The 21,347-nt window shown below is 34.9% G+C and overlaps 1 long non-coding RNA gene across 1 annotated transcript; it reads right to left on the bottom strand.

Annotated features, from left to right (window-relative positions):
- Positions 1-13,191: 13,191 nt before the first annotated feature.
- LOC121222452 (uncharacterized) lies at positions 13,192-13,907 on the bottom strand. Its single transcript, XR_005919732.1, has 2 exons — positions 13,781-13,907; positions 13,192-13,467 (listed from the first exon to the last, which is right to left on the bottom strand). It is a non-coding gene; the product is annotated as an uncharacterized lncRNA (long non-coding RNA).
- Positions 13,908-21,347: the final 7,440 nt, after the last annotated feature.

Raw genomic sequence — 21,347 nt, 5'->3', positions numbered from 1 at the left:
AGGTTAGATTTTTCCTGGGTTAAGGTTGTAGTCCGTCTATTGTTCGCATGGATCCTTCATTGAGTCCTTCTACTGCTCACTCTGTTGCTCCCACGATGGCTTCTCAACCATCCGCTGGTGTTGTTGATAGTAAGTTTTTCTCAACCAAGAAAGTTAATGTGCTTCTTGATGATTCTAACTATCTTTTGTGGCGTCAGCAAATTCTTTTGGCAGTAAAAGCTTATAAACTGCAAAGGTTTCTTGATTTACATACTGTTCCGCCTCCCTCGACGGTTCTTGATGATAATGGGGTGTCTCAAGAAAATGTTGACTTTGAAAGGTTTGAACAGCAAGATAGTGCGCTTGCTTCTTGGCTCTTGTCTTCAGTTAGTACAACAGTTTTACCTCATCTCATTAGACTCGATACAAGTGCGCAGATCTGGAACGCTATTGTGTCCTTATATGGAGGTAAGTCTACTTCATGGCTAATGTTCTATCGCCGTGCTTTGCATTCACAGAGCAAAGGTGATCTCTCTATGCGAGAGTTTTTAATAAAGATTAAGTGTTTTTGTGATAACTTGGCTAGTTGTGGGGAAATCATCAGCGAACATGAACATATCACAACAATCTTAAATGGGCTACCACCTGTGTATGAGCCAATTGTTTCTATCATTGTAGCCAACCCAACGCTGTACAGTCTTCAGAGTGTCATAACTATGCTGATTGATGCTGAGTCTCGACAGCAAGTGTTAATGGCTGAGGTCCCTAGCTCTGCGAACCTTGTTTCTCAGCAGTCTGCTGGTTTTGCTATAGATAGTTTAACACAGACTTACCAACCATCTAACTCTCGTGGTTACAGACGTGGTCGTTCTTCCAGCACGCAGTTTCAGTGCCAATTGTGTGGTAAAATCAGGCACCTTGTGGACCGTTGCTACTACCGGTTTGATTCATCCTACAAGAGCACCAACTACAGGCCCCCTCCACAAGCTAATGTTTGTATGATTGCTCCTTCTATGGTTCCATCCTCTAATTGGTCATATCAGGTACCTTTTCCCTCTAGCTGGCCAAACTTTTTTGTCAGTAACTCAATGCAACAGGGTCCGTCTGTGGCTGTACCTGCTCCTCTACCACATGCAATGGTTGCTACTCCGGATACGGTTGGAGATTCTACCTGGTACCCTGATTCTGGGGCAACACATTATCTCACTCACTCGGTGGAGTCTCTTGGTGATACCACCTCTCGTCATGGACCAGGTAGGGTGTATGTGGGCAATGGTAACTCCTTGCCTGTGTTATGTTCTGGTCAGTCAACTCTTATTACTAAGACACAACTGCTTTACACGAAGTCCTTGTTATATACTCCTGGTATAACTAAGAATTTGCTTTCTGTGTATAAGTTCACCAGAGACAATCAAGTGATGTTTGAATTTTTTCCTTCACAATGTCAAGTTCAAGACTTAAAGACCAATGAGGTGCTTCTTCAAAGTTCAGTTTATCATGGTCTGTATAAGCTTTGTCTCAACGAAAGCCGTACGAATAATCAACCTAGTCAGCCAACTAGTTGTTTTCAAACTCATGCTTCAATTCCTCTAAGTCTATGGCATGCTAGGCTAGGTCATCCTTACAGAAATGTACTGATTAAAGCATTACAAAGTTGTAATATGGTTTTTGATGACAATAAAGATTCTTTTTCATGTGTGGCGTTTCGTTTAGGTAAAGAGCATAAACAACCTTTGCACTCCTCCGAGACTCAATATACTGCACCTTTGCAGCTTGTTGTAGCAGATGTCTGGGGTCCAACACCAGTAACGTCCAATGGGTTTCGATATTATGTAGCGTTTATAGATGCCTTTACAAGATTTACATGGTTATACTTCTTGCATAAGAAGTCAGACGTTGTTATTGTTTTTCCTCTCTTTTACAAGCAGGTTGAGGGAACACTTGGTATGAAGCTTAGATCACTACAAACAGATAGTGGGGGTGAGTTCCAAGCTCTTCGACCCATCTTGCTCAGCATAGAATCCTGCAAAGGCTCACCTGTCCCTACACGTCAGCCCAAAATAGCTTGGTTGAACGCAAGCATCGCCAGATAGTTGAAACTGGGCTTTTTATGCTCGCTCATGCAGCAATGCCAGTGTCATATTGGAATGATGCATTTAGCAATGCTGCCTACCTCATTAACAGGTTACCTTCTGCACCTTTAGGATATGTCTCACCTTATGATAAGCTTTTCCAAACCAAGCCCAACTATTCCTTCCTTAAAACATTTGAATGTTTGTGTTTTCCAAACCTTAGGCCATATAACAAAAACAAGCTCCAGTTTTGGTCTATTCCTTGCATTTTTCTTGGCTATTCTAATAGCCATAAATGATATAGGTGTCAATATAACAATGGTCGGATTTACATAGCTAGACATGTCACATTTCATGAAAATCAGTCTGGGTTCCAAGCCACTTGGTTCAAACAAACTTCAGTCACTACACCCCCTCACACTAGTTCCAGGCTAATGGTCCTAGCTCCTAGCTTACATTCTCATGTACAGTCATCTCAGTGTCCTAGTCAACCTAGTTTGGCCTTACCTTCATGTCTACCTAATTCATCAGACTGTTCACAGCATGGTCCCTCTATCTCTACCATATCAACTACTCTCTCAAATGTGTAGGTCTCTCAGTCACAGTCAGTTTCAGTCTCTGTCCCATCTCCCATTCTTGCTCCACAAAACACCCATACTATGGTCACCAGCAGTAAAGCTGGCATTTTTAAACCAAAGGTTTACATGAATGGTGTTGACTTGTCATCTGAGGTTCCTACGGACATTCATGCTGCTATGGCTCATCCTTTCTGGAAAGAAGCAGTTCTTGATGAGTTGAATGCGCTTGTTCGAAATAACACCTGGAAGCTGTGTATTCTTCCTTCTCAACGTCAAACTGTTGGTTGTAAGTGGCTGTTCAAGGTGAAAAAGAAAGCAGATGGTACTATAGAAAGGTACAAAGCTCGGTTAGTAGCTAAAGGCTTCTCTCAACATGCTCGGACTGATTTTCGAGACACGTTCAGCCCAGTAGTTCGAGCTGTTACCATACGAACTGTTCTTGCTGTTGCAGTCATGAACGGATGGTCACTACGACAGGTGGATGTGAATAATGCGTTCCTCAATAGACAGCTTGATAAAGAAGTCTTTATGGATCAGCCACCAGGCTTTGAGGTACATGGCTCGGATGGTCAAAAAATGGTGTGTAAGTTAAATAAGGCCTTGTATGGATTGCGTCAGGCGCCTCGTGCTTGGTTTCACACACTTCAACAGTTTGTGGTAAATAAGCTAGGGTTTTGCACATCCAAGGCAGACCCTTCATTGTTCATTCGGAGGTCTGGCACTAGTCAGCTATTTCTCATGGCATATGTTGATGACATTATTCTTACTGGTAACTCCACCCAAGTTGTTGATGATGTGGTATGTCAGTTGCACAAACAATTTGCTCTTAAAGATTTGGGTGCTCTTAATTTTTTTCTTGGCATTGAGGTTCAGTACATGCCTCACGGCCTGCTTCTCACCCAGCGAAAGTATGTTCAGGACATTCTCCAGAAGACAGGGATAGAGGGTGCTGCTAACTAGACCTGTCCATGGGCCGGGCGGCCCGGCCCGATGGCCCGCCCGAAATATGGGAGGATTCGGGTAAAAATATAGGCCCGAAATATGGGCTTGGGCAAAAAAAGAGGCCCGTTTAAAAAATGGGTCGGGCCCCGAGCAGAATTTTTTTGGCCCGGGCCCGGCCTGGCCCGGCCCGAAAATATATTAAATATATATATTAAGTTTTTTATGTTTTAAGTTTTTTATGTTTAAAAAATATATATTTATTTTTATGTTTAAGTTTTTAGTTTTAGTTTTAGTTTTCAATTTCATTTCCCCTGACAGTTTAAGTTTTCAATTTTATTTTTATGTTTTCAATATCATTTCCCCGACATTTACTCTTCTTTTCTAAAATATATATATTTATTTTTATGTTTAAGTTTTTAGTTTGAGTTTTCAATCTTCTTTTCTAAAATATATATATTTATTTTTATGTTTAAGTTTTTAGTTTGAGTTTTCAATTTTATTTTTATGTTTTCAATTTTATTTTTAGTTTTCAATTTCATTTCCCCGACAAACTGTAGAAAGGAAGTCAAGGCATGATAGCAATTGAAAGTGATAACATTGGTGTAATATTGGTTGGATATTGGTTGGTTTTAAGATAAAAAAAATGTAAACTTATTTGTTTACAAAAATATTTGATAATACAAAAATATTTGATAAGACAAAAATGTAAACTAATCAAATGTTAGATTTTGTTACAACAATTAATATAATTAACAATTAATACAATTAATAATTTGATAATTTTACTAATCAAATGTTAGATTTTATTACAATAATTAGTACAATTAACAATTAATAATTTGATAATTTTACTAACAATTAATTTTAATAACAATTAGTTTTAATTTTATCAAAAAAATTAATTTTAATTAAAAATGGGCCGGGTCGGGCCGGGCTCGGGCCCCATATTTTTTCTTCGGGCCGGGCCTGGACAAAATCTCAGGCCCATATTTCGGGCTCGGGCCGGGCTCGGGCCTAGGAAGCAGGCCGAAATTTTTTTCTGGGCCCGGCTCGAACTTGGCCCGGCCCGGCCCATGGACAGGTCTACTGCTAACACACCTACTCCTATGATTAGTTATCCTAAGCTGGTAGCCTCTGATGGTAGCCAGACAGTTGATAAACATGATGCTGCAATACCTGTGTGTTACAAGACCTGATCTCTCCTTTTGTGTTAATAAGCTAAGTCAATACATGAACTCACCTAGTGAAGCTCACTGGAAAGCTGTTAAGCGAGTCCTTCGATACTTAGCTGGTACAATGGATCATGGGTTGTTCTTTTCCAGTGGACAGTTCAAGTTGGTTTGCTACTCAGATGCAAACTGGGCCTCTTCTGTTGAAGATAGGCGCTCTACCACAGGTTATGTTATCTTTCTCGGACCAAATCCAATAGCATGGTGCTCGAAAAAATAACCTGTTGTGTCCAGGTCTTCTACAGAGGCTGAATATCGTAGCCTGGCCAGTTGTGTTTCTGAGCTATTGTGGATTCGACAGTTGCTAAATGAGATAGGAATTTGCATGGCTCATGCACTAACAGTCTGGTGTGACAATACGTCTACAGTGTCCATGTCAACCAATCCAACGCATCATGTAAAAGTAAAACATATTGAGATTGACCATCACTTTGTTCGAGAAAAGGTTGCTGATGGGTCACTTTAGGTTAATTTCGTTTCGTCTGCTAATCAGATTGCTGATGTGCTTACTAAGCCTCTAGATCCCAAGCAGTTTGCAGGTCTTTGCAGTGCTCTTCAAGTAACAACAAAAGATGAGACGATTGATTTAAGAAAAAGAGAATATCTGGAGAATGTTAGAGTATTATAAGGAAGTTAGTCAGTTGTCAAGTCAGTAGTTAGTAAGCAGTTAGTTAATTAAGGAAGTTACAGTTATCACTGCTGTATAAATACATGTACTGAGAACCCTTCTGGGGAATACAATACTAATAATATTCATCAGTTAATACTTGTTAAGTATAATTCAACATAAGTTAACCAAGAGAAACGAGACGAGGATCAAACAGAGTTTTGGAAATGGAGCTCGAACAAGAAAAGGTTTGGCAAGTACTTGCAATGATGACCAGAGCTTTGAAACCAATAAGCAAGATGGATCTGTATGGTTTGGGGTTCGAGCCAGATATGGGCCAAAGAAAGAAGCAGTAGTAGAAGAATCAAGAAAGAAGAATGGCAAGAACTTTAGATCAGGAAGTAGGAATGGGAACCTATGACTTATCGTTCTTTGTCAGAAATTTTCACATCCACAGGACTGATGTACTATGGACAAGATAATCTGGATGTAAGAGCCCATTTTTGCCTGGCCCACTAAAAATAAATAAAACCAAAAAATAAAATAAAATAACAGTCCAAATACATAGGCCCAAGTGGCCCAACCAAATTTAACCCCAATTAGCCCAAAACCCCTAGCCCAAGCTTAACCTAAATCCAATTAGCCTAGCCCGGCTAAGGTGCAAACAAAGAAACCCTAGTCTGCTTCAGCGGCCGTTGCTACCCCAGCCACGCACACCTCCGTACGGCCGCCTCCGTACACGCTACGTCCGCGCCCCCATGTGCCGTACCAGCAAGAAGGACACGCAAATGAAATACAGCATAGAGCGAGCCAATGAGGTTTTTTTTATATATTTTCGTTGTTTATTTTATTTGATTTTTTTCGATTCTTAATCGAATGAGGATATAAGAACCAGAAAAAACCCTTTGTATTCGGACAGATATTGAATTCAAAAAAAATCAAGAGAAATCAAAAACTGGAAAGGTGTTCTCATTTTCTTTCTCTTTTCGGGAATATTGTATCAAATAGGCAGAAAATCAATACAAAAAGAAAAGGTTTTCTTTTCCTTCTGTTCTCTTTTCTTCTCCGATGGTTTTTTTAATTTCGTTTGTTATTAGCCTCATATAAGCATATATATATAGAGAGCAAATAACAATAAAAGGGGAGAAGAGTGAGCTACCTGGTGGCGCGGTCCTGGTCCTCTCCGTCGTCATCGGAAGAGGGGTAAGGATCAGAGGCCGTTAGAATGCTCTCAGAACGCAGAGCGGCGCAGAGAGGAGAGCATTAGGGCTCTCTGCTTTTCTTTTTATTTTTCTTTTATTTTTTTTCTTTTTTTCTTTTCGTTTTGAAAAAAATGAAATGGAGGCTATCAGATTAGGGTTTTATTTTTGGCCTTTATGAGATGAGAAACGAAGCTGTATTGCCTAATTCAGTGGCTCTTAAACGGCGCCGTTTTAGGCCTGCAACCCGCGTGTGTGACCCGACCCGGGGAAGGATCCGCGCGTTTTGCGACCATTGGGCGTATTGCGCAAAAGGTCCTTCTGCTCTTGTAGGATCTTTAAATCGATTCTCTTTTACTTTTTAATTTTTGCCCTGTATTTTTAATTTGTTGCATTTTAGTCTGCATCGAGGTGTTGTGTTTTGGGGAATGAAATAATTTCCAATCTGGCCCCCTTGTAATTCACGAATTGCAGCTTAGACCCTCCGTATTTTTTAAAATTATATTTGTGGCCCTTTAATTCATTCTGACTGTTGTTTAGTCCTTTTTGCATTTTTTTAAACCATTTAATTATTATTATTATTATTATTATTATTATTATTATTATTATTATTATTATTTATGTACTATATTTTAAGTTTACTACATATTATTTTAAACCTATTATGCATTACTTTTTATTTTCATCATGTATTATGTATTCATATTTTCGAAATCATTGTGTATTATTATTCTAAAGTTATTATGTATTATTACTTAAAAGTTATACTATATTATTATTTTTTCACTTAGTCATATTGTTAACGTATTTCATTTTATTTATAAAATTCTCCTTCATATCTTGTTGTGTTTTTTCATATAAACTCTCATATAGTATTATTTTTATATCTTCTCATTAACTTACAATAAATTATTGTTATTTCTATATATATGGTATTGTTTTTATCATTATATTAACTTTCAATTCAATTTTTGGGTATTGTCATTAATACTTATATAATATGTGATACGAAATCATAGGATTCATGTGTTTGGTATTGCTCATTTGTATTCATGTGTTTGGTATTGCTCATTTGTACTTATTAATCGTTTGGCGTTCATTAGTATGCATTTTAGCTTGCGAATTATCACCTCGTGGTTTAATTTATTGTTCATACACATTTTATTTTGTTTAAAGGGTTGTATTTGGTTTAAATATCAAAACCGATGTATTCAAAGATCTTCAAAATACTCGAAGTTTGGAATCCTCGAGAGAATTCAGCCCTAACGTATTGGGTTCCAATTTTCTCGTTGAATCTAAATAATCGAATTTTTTTTCAAACATACAAATTCCAAATAAAAACCCATTTTCGGGAATTCGACATGTTGTGTCCTAATGCATTGGATATGATGTGTTATTTTCTCGAGACGAGGATTTTAAAAATAAAAGCAATGTTCGATATTTAGGAATCTTGTGAAATTGAACCCTAACTTACTGAGTTTTGATTTTTTTTTCATTTAACCTAAATAATCGGATATCCTTCTCAAAATGCATAGGGTTTTTTAAAGTCAAGAGATAAATCCAATTTTGAGGATTTAAAATGTTGCACTCTAACTTACTGAGTGTGACGATTTATTTCTTTGAAATAAATGAATCTCATCGTCCAATTCATTTTACTCAAATTTTCTTTTCAAAGGGTCGTATTTTAAAATCTTTTCAAAGTTTCGACACTAAGACATAAAATGATCAATTCGGTACCAATTTTGGGCGTTACGAGGGTGCTAACCCTTCCTCGTGCATAACCGACTCCCGAACCTGTTTTCTCAAAATTCGCAGACCTAAAATTAGTTTCTAGGTGATCCGATCACACCTCAATAACAAGGATCAGTGGCGACTCTCATTCCTTTTTTTAAAAGTCGATCCCCATTTTTCAATTTCTAAAAAAAATAGTTTCGACACTGGAAATACGATGTTATCGGCTGAAAAAACTCTTCAGAAATTGAGCATAAATGTCATGAATAAGGGAAACGATCAGTGATAAGCTTATGTCCTTCAAGGTATGTACTGAGCACTTAAAGACTTTTTGTGGACCTTCATGTAGTTTTTAAGCCCTTTTCAAAGTAATGCTCAAAACTAAACCTTTGCTTTAGCTCGAAAGCAATTGAGATCTTTTTGTAAAGGCTTATGTGTACTCTTTACTAATAATGTTTTTTTTTGTAACGATTTGATTTTCAGTAACATAAAAAAATTGATTTTTAAGGTTAAATTTCTTAAATCCAGTTAACCGAAAAATTTAAATAATAATGTATCAATGATGAAAATAAGAGCAAAATTATTAAGTGGAATTAATTAGATTGATTGTAAAATTTTAGTATAGGGACTAAATCATAAATGTCATCATTAAAGAGTTTTAATTGAAGAAAGGCTAGAGGACTCAGTTAACAATTGAACCTTGGACTTTTGTGTAATAATACCATAATTAAATAACTGCTTAGTGTATTATGGTGACCTACACCATCAAATTCACTAATGCATGTATAGTAAGATGTGAGGCATTGATTAGGTTTGTATTTAAGTTAATTAAGCTTAAATAGAAAAGTATGTATACCACAGTGGGAGAGAGGATGAAAAATAAAATAAAATAAGTTTTCATCTTCACCATGTTTTACTAACCGAGCCATTAAGGAAGAAGAAAGAAATTTTCTTAATTTTCGCCTCCATTGCCGTACACCATTGCTTAAGGTAAGAGTGATTTCCCACTTGGATTTTAATGATTTTTTATTTATTTTAAGGTTAGATTTTCAAGCCGATCCTCAGATTATTGAATTGTTGATGTTTTGGTTGAATTTCCATAGTTGAAAAGTTTTAGAAAATTTGATACTAATATCTCAAACTCATGCATGAATGATATTAGTTAGTTTAAGGAAAGAATACCTTAGAAAGGCGATGGAAAATATTGTATTAGGCTTCAAATAAGTTTAGATTATTTGATTTAATCATGTGTCGTTAGGGACCTATTTGTAAAGGATCAAAACCTTGAGGCTTGTTAGTGAATAATGGTAATATGAGGTCCCTATACTATATTTGTGAATTCAAATTTAGATTTGATAAGATATATTATGAAATACGAGCATTTTAGACTTTAAAACTAAAAAAAGACTAAATTGTAAAATGAACATAATGTTAGATATATATTTATTAAATGAGGAACCAATGTCGTTTTCGTAATCAAATCATCGAACGTAACTGAGACGAGGTCGAGTTGACGAGGGGCGAAGGCGAAATCAGACAACGAGCTACAAATATGGTTTGTTTCCTTGTAATTTGACTTAATAGTTAGCCAATTATAAACAAATAATATTGAAACCAAACATGAATCGAAGCAAGTACAAGTTCGACTACTCGATTTGATCAGATTAAGCCAAGTTATGTATATACATGTTTGCATTAGGATAATACGATGCTATCTATATTGAAAATGGTTGGATATATATGTGATGGTTATATTATGGTATCATTACTTGTGTTATTTATGAGTTAATACAGAAGTGATATATCGAATGTAAACACATATTTGCGATTTGTGGTAATTCTATGCTAATTTGTTAAAAGTAAGTATGATCGAAAGTGCGTATAAATTTGAATATTTGATTTGATCGGATTATGTTAGAATACGAAATTATATGTTTCATCGAGTTAATATGTTGTTACCTATATTGCATTTGGTTGATATATGTTGAAAATGAATACATATGGATTATGAAGTTGTGAAATTATTTGAAATTTAATATGATTAAATGATTATTAGAAGAGAAAATTAATAGTATCAGATAGAGTTGGGTATAGATGGCATGCTATAGGGTCTGTTTCATAGGTGGGGTTTTAGCACATATTTGATTGTTTCAATAATCACGTTGGTTATCTTTAGTTCACATATATTAATATACTTAAGGAGTTTATTGGGTTGGTATTACTCTTCAATCCAACTCAATTGAATAATACATATGAAAAAAAATAAAAGGTAAATCAATTAAAGCTTCAAAGGAAATTAATTAAGGGCAATTATCTGATGCAACACATGTTGGAATTTTTCAGACTCCACAAGTGAGTTGATGATGTGATAAATGTCACATTTATTTATATATTTATTTATATTTATTACATCCTATAAAACACTTATTATACCCTAAACCCGCTTGTGGAATATGAAAAAAAAAAACCTCCACAAACAACATATGAGATAGTTTTTTATTAATTAATTAATAAAATTTAGTTTTTAAATATTTTAAATAAAATTTAATTATTAAAATATTTAAAGTAAGGGTAAACTACATAGATAGTCACATATTTATCAATTTTTTTATTTAAGCACCAAAAAAAAAGTTTGCAATTTAAGTACCAACATTACATAGTTCAATCATTTTAGTTCGGTCCATTAAAATCACAAATGGGAAGTTGATGTGGCAACTAAAGAATTGGTATAATAACAAATTTAGCTCTCAACTTTTACACATTATATCGATTTAGTCATAATTTTAAAAAATTAACCCTCAAAATTTACAAATATTCTCAATTTAATCCTAATTCTAAAAAAAATAAAGATATATATAAAAATACGTAAATATTTAAAATATACATAATAAATTGAAATTGTGTATTAATATTTATATTAACATTAAATAAATATAATTTTATTAATATTAAATAAAATACAAATCTCCCCGCTTCCACCCCGTCCCTCTCCTTCTCCTTCTCTCTAAGTGGGACCTCCCCCACCACTGTTCCCGTCCCCCACTTAGCTAATATAAATCGTTCAGGCTTTGATCCATTATCACGACAGAAGATTGAAGAATGGATGGAGATTCAAAAAAGAATGAAGATTTACGATTTATATTAGCTAAGGGAGGAAAGGTGGTGGCGGTGGGGGAGGAGGAAAGGAAGAGGGACGGGGTGGGGGTGGGGATTTTTTATTTTATTTAATATTAATATAATTATATTTATTTAAAAATATTTATGTATTTTTATATATTTCTTTGATTCTCTCATTATTAGGACTAAATTGAGAATATTTTTAAATTTTGAGGGTTAATTTTTTAAAATTATGACTAAGCCGATATAATGTGTAAAAATTTAGAGTTAAATTTGTTATTATATCGACGGGAGAGACAAAAATAGTCTAACTATGTAATATGGATGTTTAAATTGTAAATTTTTTATTTTAAATTCTTAAAATGAAAATTCTTAATAATTAGATCAGCAATTTACCATTAAAATAATTAATGTCAAATTTTAATTATTGAGACAATAAGAGTAATTAATTACGTGACACAACCGAATTTTGAAACATCCGCGTGTTAAAGTATTAAACTCTCCGAGTAAGATTATTTCCTTTTTTTTAAGGTAGCGTTTGGTAACTAAAATTTGGATTTACATTTTAAAATTTTAATTTTTAATTTTTAATTTACAATTTATGAATTTATTATTTTTAAATTTTTTGAGAATTAAAATATTTAAAGTTAAGATTTTAAATTAATCTAAATTTATTGTTTGGACAATTCAAATTTTGATTTTGATTTTAACTAATTTTAAGCCTTAAAAATAATTTTTAAAAATTTAATTATTTAGAAGGATTTTGAACATTGTTGTTTGAACCAGACTGTATCGATTGAGTGGATCGAGAACCAGCTAAGGTATCGATCGAGAGAAAGGCATTAGATCGGTTGACTCGGAAATTGATACAAATCAATTAATTGGGCAGTTGAACTAAATTTTTTTATTTTTATGATTTTTTAAATGATTTATTTAATGGAACCAGAAGGATTGGTCGAACCGGTTGGACCAGCAAATTGATGGCCTAATCAATTTGACCACCAATTTAATTTTGAAAATTGGACTGAACTAGCTGGTCAAACTGATTGCATTTGGCATAAGTGGACTTACTTAGGTATAAACTAAATATCAAGGGTTTAAAATTAGAATTGTGGAAACTATGGTATCAATTGAATTTTTGAATATTCATATTGTATTAAATTAAATGCATGAAGCTTCGTCACTGTTTTCAGAATCAGATCGGACCGATTGGATCGGGAATCAACTAAGGTACCAGCCTGAAATAAGGGGTCAGATCGGTTGTCTCGTGAACCGGCCGAATTGGCAGTTGTACCAGTTTGATCTATTTTTAAATATTTTTATTTTTAATAATTTATTCAATCGAACCATTGAATCGAGAACCGGTGGTTTGATCGATTTGTCTACCGATCCAATTCACAAAAACTTGAGCTTCATGGTGTAATAAAATTAATTATTTATTGTTTGAGTTTTGAAGAATATGTGAGAGAAGAAAGAACAAAAAAGTTCTCATATTTTCCTAATCAATCTTGGATTTTGAAATTTTGAAATTTTAATTTTGAAATCCAAAATTGAACTCTTAATAAATTTGACTTGGATTTGGCTAAATTCAAATCCAACTTTTTATTTAATATCCAAGCAAAGAATTTGGATTTTCAAATCCAAATCTAATTTTTTTTACCAAATCCATAGTTTCTGTAACAGGCCCAATTAGCCCGGGACCAAAAGCAAACAAAAAAAATTAAACTAAAGAATAAGTTAAAAATAAAGTCCATTTTTAAACAAAAGTCCACTTACAAATTCTAGCAAGCCCGTATTACGCTAGTCTAGATTACAAAACAAATAACGGGCCTAAAGTTCCTTAACCCAAAACCCCAGCCCAATTACATTGAAGCCCAAAGCAGTTTTCAGAAACCCCGAAGGTTTCTAGAGCAAACTTCAGCCGCCGCAGCTAAGCCCTTCTACGCATGTGCGCTACCAGCTGCTGCCCTCACCCAGGCGCCTCCACACGTGTGCACCTCCAGCTGGCTGTACCTGCAAACGCAACAAACTAGCAGCCAAGGCAATAACAGAAAAAATACACTAGAATGGCAGAAAAAAATAGCTAAATAATTTTTGTAATTTTATATTCGGCCATACAAAAGCCAATTGGAGATTTGTAGAGGGGAACGGATACGAAATCAAAAAATATACCAAAGAAATCTAAGCAAAAAAGAGAATATTCGAAAGGTGATTTCAGATTTTTCTTTTTTTTCTCTGATTTTCTTTTTTGTTCTATTTTTTATTCATTAGTGGTGCGAGAAAAAAAGGAAAGAAAAAAGAAATAATCAAGAGACGAGGAAATTACCTGGTGTTATTGAGTCTGCCTGCTCCGTCGCGATCGGGGTTTCTGGCGAGATTTGAAAGGCCTTAAAATGGCCTGATTTTTTAGCAGCGTTTTGGGAGGCAGAGGCGTTTGTTTTTTAAGTTTGTTTTAAAACTGATAAATGGCTACTGATTTAGAGTTTTAAAATGGATTATATACGGTGTAAGAAACGACGTTGTTTAGGGCCTGCTTCAGTGGCCTCAAAACAGCACCGTTTGATGGCCATGGACCCAATAACCCGACCCGGAAGCGGCTAGATCCGCGTGATTTGCTCTTGGTAGGGTATTTGCATATTTGGTCCCTCCTTTTTCGTGACGTATAGAATCAGTTTTTTTTTTAAATTTTGCCTTGCATATTGTTTTTGTTTCATTTTGGTCCATATCACAGCACTGCGTTTTGGGAGGATGGGAATATTTCCCAATTAGTCCCCTATGTTATTCACGTGCTGCATTTTGAACCTCAACTTTATTTATTTTCATTTTTTTTCTTCCATTTCTGTTTTAAGTGCAATTTAACCCTCGTTAACTTATTTTAATGTATTAGATTTTATATTTTCATGAAAAAATTTATTTAAATATTTATTACTCCATTTTTTATTTAATTTTCAATCTAATATTATTTTATGTTTAAGTTAAATATTATTTTTAGATTTATCATCAATATTATTTCAATTTATAATATATTATTATTTTGTATGTTACATATTGTTTTTTTATATACAATATTTACTTTAAAATTCATTTTGATATTATCATTTCACATAATATTTATTTTATCTTCATTTTTGATCTATTTCAAACTCGCATATATGGTTTATTTTGAAATTATATACATATAATTTACTGTTTATATATTGACATTTTTTTTCCATGTTATTCATTTCTTTTATTTTAAAAAATTGTTATACTTTATTTATGCTAATTTGTTTGGTGTTTTAATTAGGTTTTTTTTTACTAGTCTTCAAATATTAATGTTGCTTTTTACATAATATATTATGCGAGATTATTGCTCTTATGTATATTGTATTGCACATTTGTATTTATTAATTATTTGTAGTTCATTAGAATACATTTTGGTTTACAAATTATCGCTTCGTATTGTACATTATTATTCTACCGCGCTTTATTCGCTCAAAAGGTTGCGTTTAATATGGTTTAAGTTTTGAAATCATATTTTCAAGATAATGCAATACTCGGTATTTGAGATCTTCGAGAGGATTGAGCCCTAACGTATTGGGTTCCAATTTTCCTCGTTGAATCTAAATAATCGAGAATATTCTTTAATCAAAACACATAAATAAAAAGTTCATTCTCGGGAATTCGATACGTTGTGTCCTAACTCATTGGATACGATATGTTGTTTTCTCGAGATAAGGATTTTTCTAAAAAATAATAAATGCAATATTCAATGTTTGGGATTTTGAGAAATTGTGCCCTAACGTATTGGGCTTCGATTTCTTCACCTGACTTAAACAATTGAATATCCTTTTTAAACTTCACTGCATGAGTTTTAAAAAGTAAAGGCAAGCTCATCCTCAAAGGTTCAATGTGTTGTGTCCTAACGTACGGGATGTGACATTTTGCTATCTCGAGACGAGAGAGTCTGTAATATTTGTTTCGATTTATTCAAGTGTTTTTTTAAATAGCATTAATAAAAAGGGATCGTATTTTAAATTTCCTTTCAAATTTTTGACTATCGACACTTAAGACATTAAGTAATCAACTAGGTACCAATTTTGGGCGCATCGTGGGTGCTAATCTTTCCTCGTGCGTAATCGACTCCCAAACCCATTTTTTGGATTTTGTAGACCAAAAAATTATCGTTTAAGTAAATTTAAATTTTTATTAAAAGGATTAAATTATGAGGTGATCCAATCACACCTAAATAAAAAGGATTAGTGGCGACTCCAATTTTAGATTTTTTTAAAAATAAGTCGACACAATTTTTGTTTTCAAAAAATGGTTTCGACAGCTTGGCAACTGTGCTGGAGATTGGTTTTGAGAGTCGAGCCACAAATTGATTATTTTTTGTCTTTTTGTCGAAAGTTGAAACTTCGATTTAAATTTATGATCCTCTCATCGCATTTTTATGGTATACATCATTTTGATATGTTTGCTTCATTGGTTGAAGTCTTTTAATTTCTGCATATTGCATTGCATAACTGCTCGATTATACCCTTTTGAGTGAGAGTGAGAAACTAGTTATTCGTGAGGTTTTCACCTCCGTTCAGGATAGTGGATTGCTTTCGGGATACATCCGTACCTATGTTTTCGTGAGATTTTCATCTCTGTACAGCCATAGAGAAATGTATTCCCCTGAACCAAACTCGGTCCATATGAACCTATAATGGGCGAGGATCGAGGAATCTGTTGGTTTGGGTACCTTTTCCCTAGAACTCAAACCTCATATAGTAAACTTTAGGAACTTGCCCTAGGTAGAACTACGCCAAACCCTAGTAGATACCCAAATAGGTGCTTTATTATTTCTTGTTTGTATTGAATTCTATACATGATACTGACATGTGTTTTGTTTTGATTGAATGACATTATGATTGCATTGCATTTTCATCATAAAAAAGAGGTGTTGATTCACGTTCAGTTGCTAAATAGAGAGCTTGTCATGGAAAACAAATTTCTTAATAAAGTGGAAGATAATGCGATTGTCCGAATATGGCCCAAGAAAACGTAACAAGGGAAGAATAATAGTCTAACAGAGGACTACACAACTTTGCTGTGTTACTCGAGGATTTAAGTTGACAAAGATTATTCAAGAGTCGTCAACGCCCCGACCTTTTCAAAGAAGCTAATGAGCGTCACGAGGATGAACGAGTAATGAGAGGCGGCTCGGATCAAGTAAAAAGGAGCTAGTAGAGGCATCCATTGGAAAATTCGTGAGATTCATCTTAACATTCGGATGAAGAAAGGAATCAATGTCTTCCTTTAAAGTATGAGGGCAAGGCCATATATATATCCACTTTATGTTAAGATATTTGTTTTCTAGTAAAGTTGCTCTAATAGAATTGAACCAGAATCAACGTCTCTTTTTACATTCATTTCATGCATTCGCATTACATGACATCATATGCATTAAAGTCCACTAAAAGAGCCTAATTGATTAAAATCATTCCTCAGTTAATCTGGAAACCAATTTACCAACCAAACACCGTTACGGTACTCGAGCAAAGTCAAGAAGCATGGACCAAAGATTGGAAAGACTTGAACAATTTCAAAAGGAGATGCAAGATCAACTAAAAACGCAAATGCAAGAGCAGCTAGCTAAAATTCAGCAAGAAATGACGGAAAAGATGTTGGAATCTCAAAGAAATATGATCGCTCAGTTGACCAAATTACTAACTAGAGGAGTAGATAAGGGAAAGGGCCCTATGGCCAATCCTGGGGAAGATAGTGAGGAGTCGCTGTATCCTCCAGGTTTTACTCCACCAAATGTACAGACCCAAGCTGAGATGCACTCGCGGAGGCCATCCGTCACAGTTGGGCCTCAACAATTTCAAGCTGGTGCTTCAATGCCAATGAACTTTCAAGCTGGATCATGTTCAAACCCAGGAGATAACCCAACTAATCCTGTTATACCCGACTTTGATGAAATGGCTGAGAAGGAAAAAGTGAAGGAGGAATTGCCAAAGCAGCTGGAGGATAGTTGTAAATGGTTGGAGGAAAAATTCAAAGCCATGGAAACTACTGATAGTCAGCATGGAATCGACGCTAAAGATCTGAGCTTGGTTTCAGACTTAGTACTTCCTTACAAGTTTAAAATGCCAGACTTTGGAAAATACAATGGAACCAGTTGCCCCGAGGCTCACATCACCATGTTTTGCAGAAGGATGACTGGTTACATTAATAATGATCAACTACTAATACACTGTTTTCAAGACAGTCTAGTGGGGACAGTATCCAAATGGTACAACCAATTGAGCCGTGCCAGGATTAGTTCATGGAGGGATTTAGCACAAGCATTCATGAAGTAATACAGTCATGTAATAGATATGGTTCCTGATAGAATCACTCTACAAAATATGGAAAAGAAATCGATGAGAGTTTCAGGCAATATGCATAAAGATAGAGTGAAGTTGTTGTCCAAGTTCAGCCGCCGTTCCTAGAGAAAGAAACAACGATGATTTTTATCAATACGTTAAAAGCCCCGTTCATCACACACATGTTGGAAACGCCACAAAAAATTTCTCAGATATAATTATGAGTGGCAAAATGATTGAGAATGCTATCAGAAGTGGAAGAATAGATGAATGAGAGAGTAACAAGAAGTTAGCCTCAAGGAGAAAAAAATAAGGTGAACAACACAGGTTACTCAAAATCAGTTACTGTGAGTCAGCCAAGAAAAATGGTTGTTAATCAACAAAATTCATCAAGGCAAGATTTCGGCATAAAAACCGAAAAGTTCCAGTTTACGCTAATCCTAATATCGTATAGGAAACTATATCAGAGTTTGTTTGATGGACACGTTGTTTCCCCTTTTCACGTGAAACCTTTACAACCTCCGTATCCCAAATGGTATGATGCGAACGCACAATGTGACTACCATGCGGGAATTACGGGGTATTCTATAGAAAATTGCATTGCCTTCAAAAATTTAGTTGAAAGATTCATCAATATGGGCATTATCAAGTTCGATGACTCATCTAATGTAGAAAATCCACTAGCCAATCATATTGATAGTGGGGTGAATGCGATGTATGAAGAAGTGTTCGGAAACGTTCACATCAATGCCATATATGAAGACAATTGAAAAGGGACCTTGTTAGATATTCACCCTTATAAACTTGGGAGTGTTCTAAATAATTGGACTACAGAAGGAATCCTTGTAGTATTTAAAGCTTAATTAGAGTAATATTCAGAACACACTTGTTGCTTTTAGCCCAAAGGCAATAAGAACTCCTTTGTGAAATAGGCTCATGTCTAAACGTCATTATTTTAATGAAATACATCTTTGTGATCATTTTTTATCAAAGATTCTTTCATTTCATATCATTAATTATTTTTTATTCTTTCATTCTTTTGAATTTTCTTCCAAATCGTTCTTTCATTCATTCATAATCATACTGTGCAAATAACTATTCATAAATTCATATATTCTTTGTATATTCTTTTGTACCTACAATAGGTCCCTAAATATCAATGACATTAGTGACGCTGCTACAGACTCAGAATCTCCTTTTGAGCAAGACATGTGTTTAGAGGGATCTCATGACTTTGAAGATGACATAGATTGTAGACTATCTCCGGACTTGTTGAGGATGGTAGAATAGGAAGAGAAATAAATTTTACCTCATGAGGAGACAATGGAGTTTGTGACCTTGGAGAAGGGAAAAGTAGTAAAAATCAGAACATGCATAACTGAAGAAACGAAGCAAGACCTTATTAAGTTACTTCAAGAGTTCAAAGATGTCTTCGCATGGTCATGTCCGGGTTAAGCACTGACATTGTAATCTGAACAACAACAAGATATCAGAAATTTGTAGTATGTTCAAGATTAACATCATTAACGATGCAGTGAAAATTCTTGGCTAGGACAACACCTTTCTCTTTGGCTTATCATAGTTTTTCCCATTGAAGTCGAGTTTTCATCTCTTTGAGTTTTTGTTGGATTTTTTCCTGATTGAAGAGGAAGATCCAAAGATTTCCGTCATAGTTAAATTTCGCCCCAAAAGGTTCTATGAGAGAAACCTGATACTAAAGAAGATCTTTTGCATACAAAATGAAAGTGGAAGATCTTGTGTGGAAGAATTTATCTAGAAAAGCATTGATTCTGATCAAAAGGGATAACAAGGACTTGCCTAATCCTATGAGTTCAAATCCAATCAAAAATATTTCAAAAAAAATCAAAATAAAAAATATTTCAAAAAAATGAAAATAATGAAAAAAAAGAAAAAAAAAGAAAAGGAAAAGGAAAAGGAGAGGCCAAGGCAAAAACCCGCAAAGGGTGCTTTGTGACCAAAGGGGATTTGAGTTGAAAACCTGAAAAGGGCGACTCGAATTTTGAGCAAAGTGGGGCATGGATGTCATCAGGCCAATATCATCAAGGGTTTCTAATGGGCATTGCTTCATTTTTGAGGTTATTAATTACTTCACCAAACAGGTAGAGGCTGCTTGATACGCCAATGTCATCAAGTCGGCAGTTAGCAAATTCTCAAAAAACAAAGAGATCATATGCCGGTATGGAATACCAGGGAGGATTATATTGGATAACGCGTTGAACTTGAACAAAAATGCAATAGCTAATGTCTGTAATCAATTCAAAATCAGACACCATAATTCGTCACTATATTGCCCAGAAATGAATGGTGCGGCAGAGACAACTAATGAGAATATTAAGAAGATTGTGGGGAAAATGACTGAGACTTATAAAGACTGGTGTGAGAAATTACCATTTGCCCTCTTTGCTTATCGAACGTCTATTAGGACTTCCACCGGGGCAATGCCTTTCTCTTTGGTTTATGGAATGGAAGCAGTTTTACCCATCGAGGTTGAAATTCCTTCTCTACGGGTATTGGCTGGGCTAAAGTTGGAAGAAGCAGAATGGATCCAATCTCGATATGATCAGTTGAACCTAATTGAAGAAAAAAGGCTAAAAGCTATTCACTACGGTCAAATGTATCAAAAGCAGATGATGCTAGCCTATAACAAAAAGGTTCGTCCCAGAAAATTCCACGAGAGGGACCTGGTGTTGAAAAAGATCCTTCCCCTACAAAAGGATTTTAGAGGGAAATGAATGCCAAATTGGGAAGGACCTTACATTGTAAAGAAGGCCTTTTCTGGAGAAGCATTGATTCTAACCGAGATGGATGGGAAAAACTTGCCTAATCCTGTAAACTTAGACTCAGTCAAGAAATACTTCACTTGAAAAAAGAGAAAGGGCCAAGGTGAAAGCCCGCGAAGGGCGCATTGAGTCCTTAAAAAAAAAGACCAAAGTGAAAACCCGCAAAGGGTGCTTTGAGTCATAAAAAATAATAATAAAAAGGAGAGGCCAAGGTTAAAACCCGCAAAGGGTGCCTTGAGACCAAAGGGGATTTGAGTAGAAAAACCGAAAAGGGCAGCTCAAATTTTGGATCAGAATGGGACATAAGGTGATTAGAGCAGCTCAAATTTTGATCTGATTGGGGCATGTGGTGATCTTGCTATACCCAAATCAACAGGAAAGGGTAGGCGACATCTTGGGGCATTGATAAAGCACTGTAGATCTCCTAAACACATGTCAAACTCAGAATGGTCTTCAGAAAGTTTGTACAAAGAAGCTCAAGCTGTGATATCTGGAGCACCTAGTCTTCATACTATTTATATTGAATTTGATGTTCTTGGAATACTTCATTCTTTTTCAAAGATACATGTTCCTAAGCAATTCTTTTGTTTTTATTACTCTTCTTGATAATTTACTCATTTCGAGTCATGCTCCCAAATCAATTCTATTTTATCCATCGTTATGATCTTTTGCAAGTATGTTGCATTGGAATAATGATTAATGGACTAATAATACTTTCACAAAGGAGGTTCGGCATATTACTCTGGAAGTTTCTATG

This window comes from Gossypium hirsutum, chromosome D10 (genome assembly GCF_007990345.1).
Source record: "Gossypium hirsutum isolate 1008001.06 chromosome D10, Gossypium_hirsutum_v2.1, whole genome shotgun sequence".
NCBI lineage: Eukaryota > Viridiplantae > Streptophyta > Magnoliopsida > Malvales > Malvaceae > Gossypium > Gossypium hirsutum.
The sequence above is the reverse complement of the archived record's forward strand: the minus strand, read 5'-3'. Positions and strand labels throughout refer to the sequence as shown.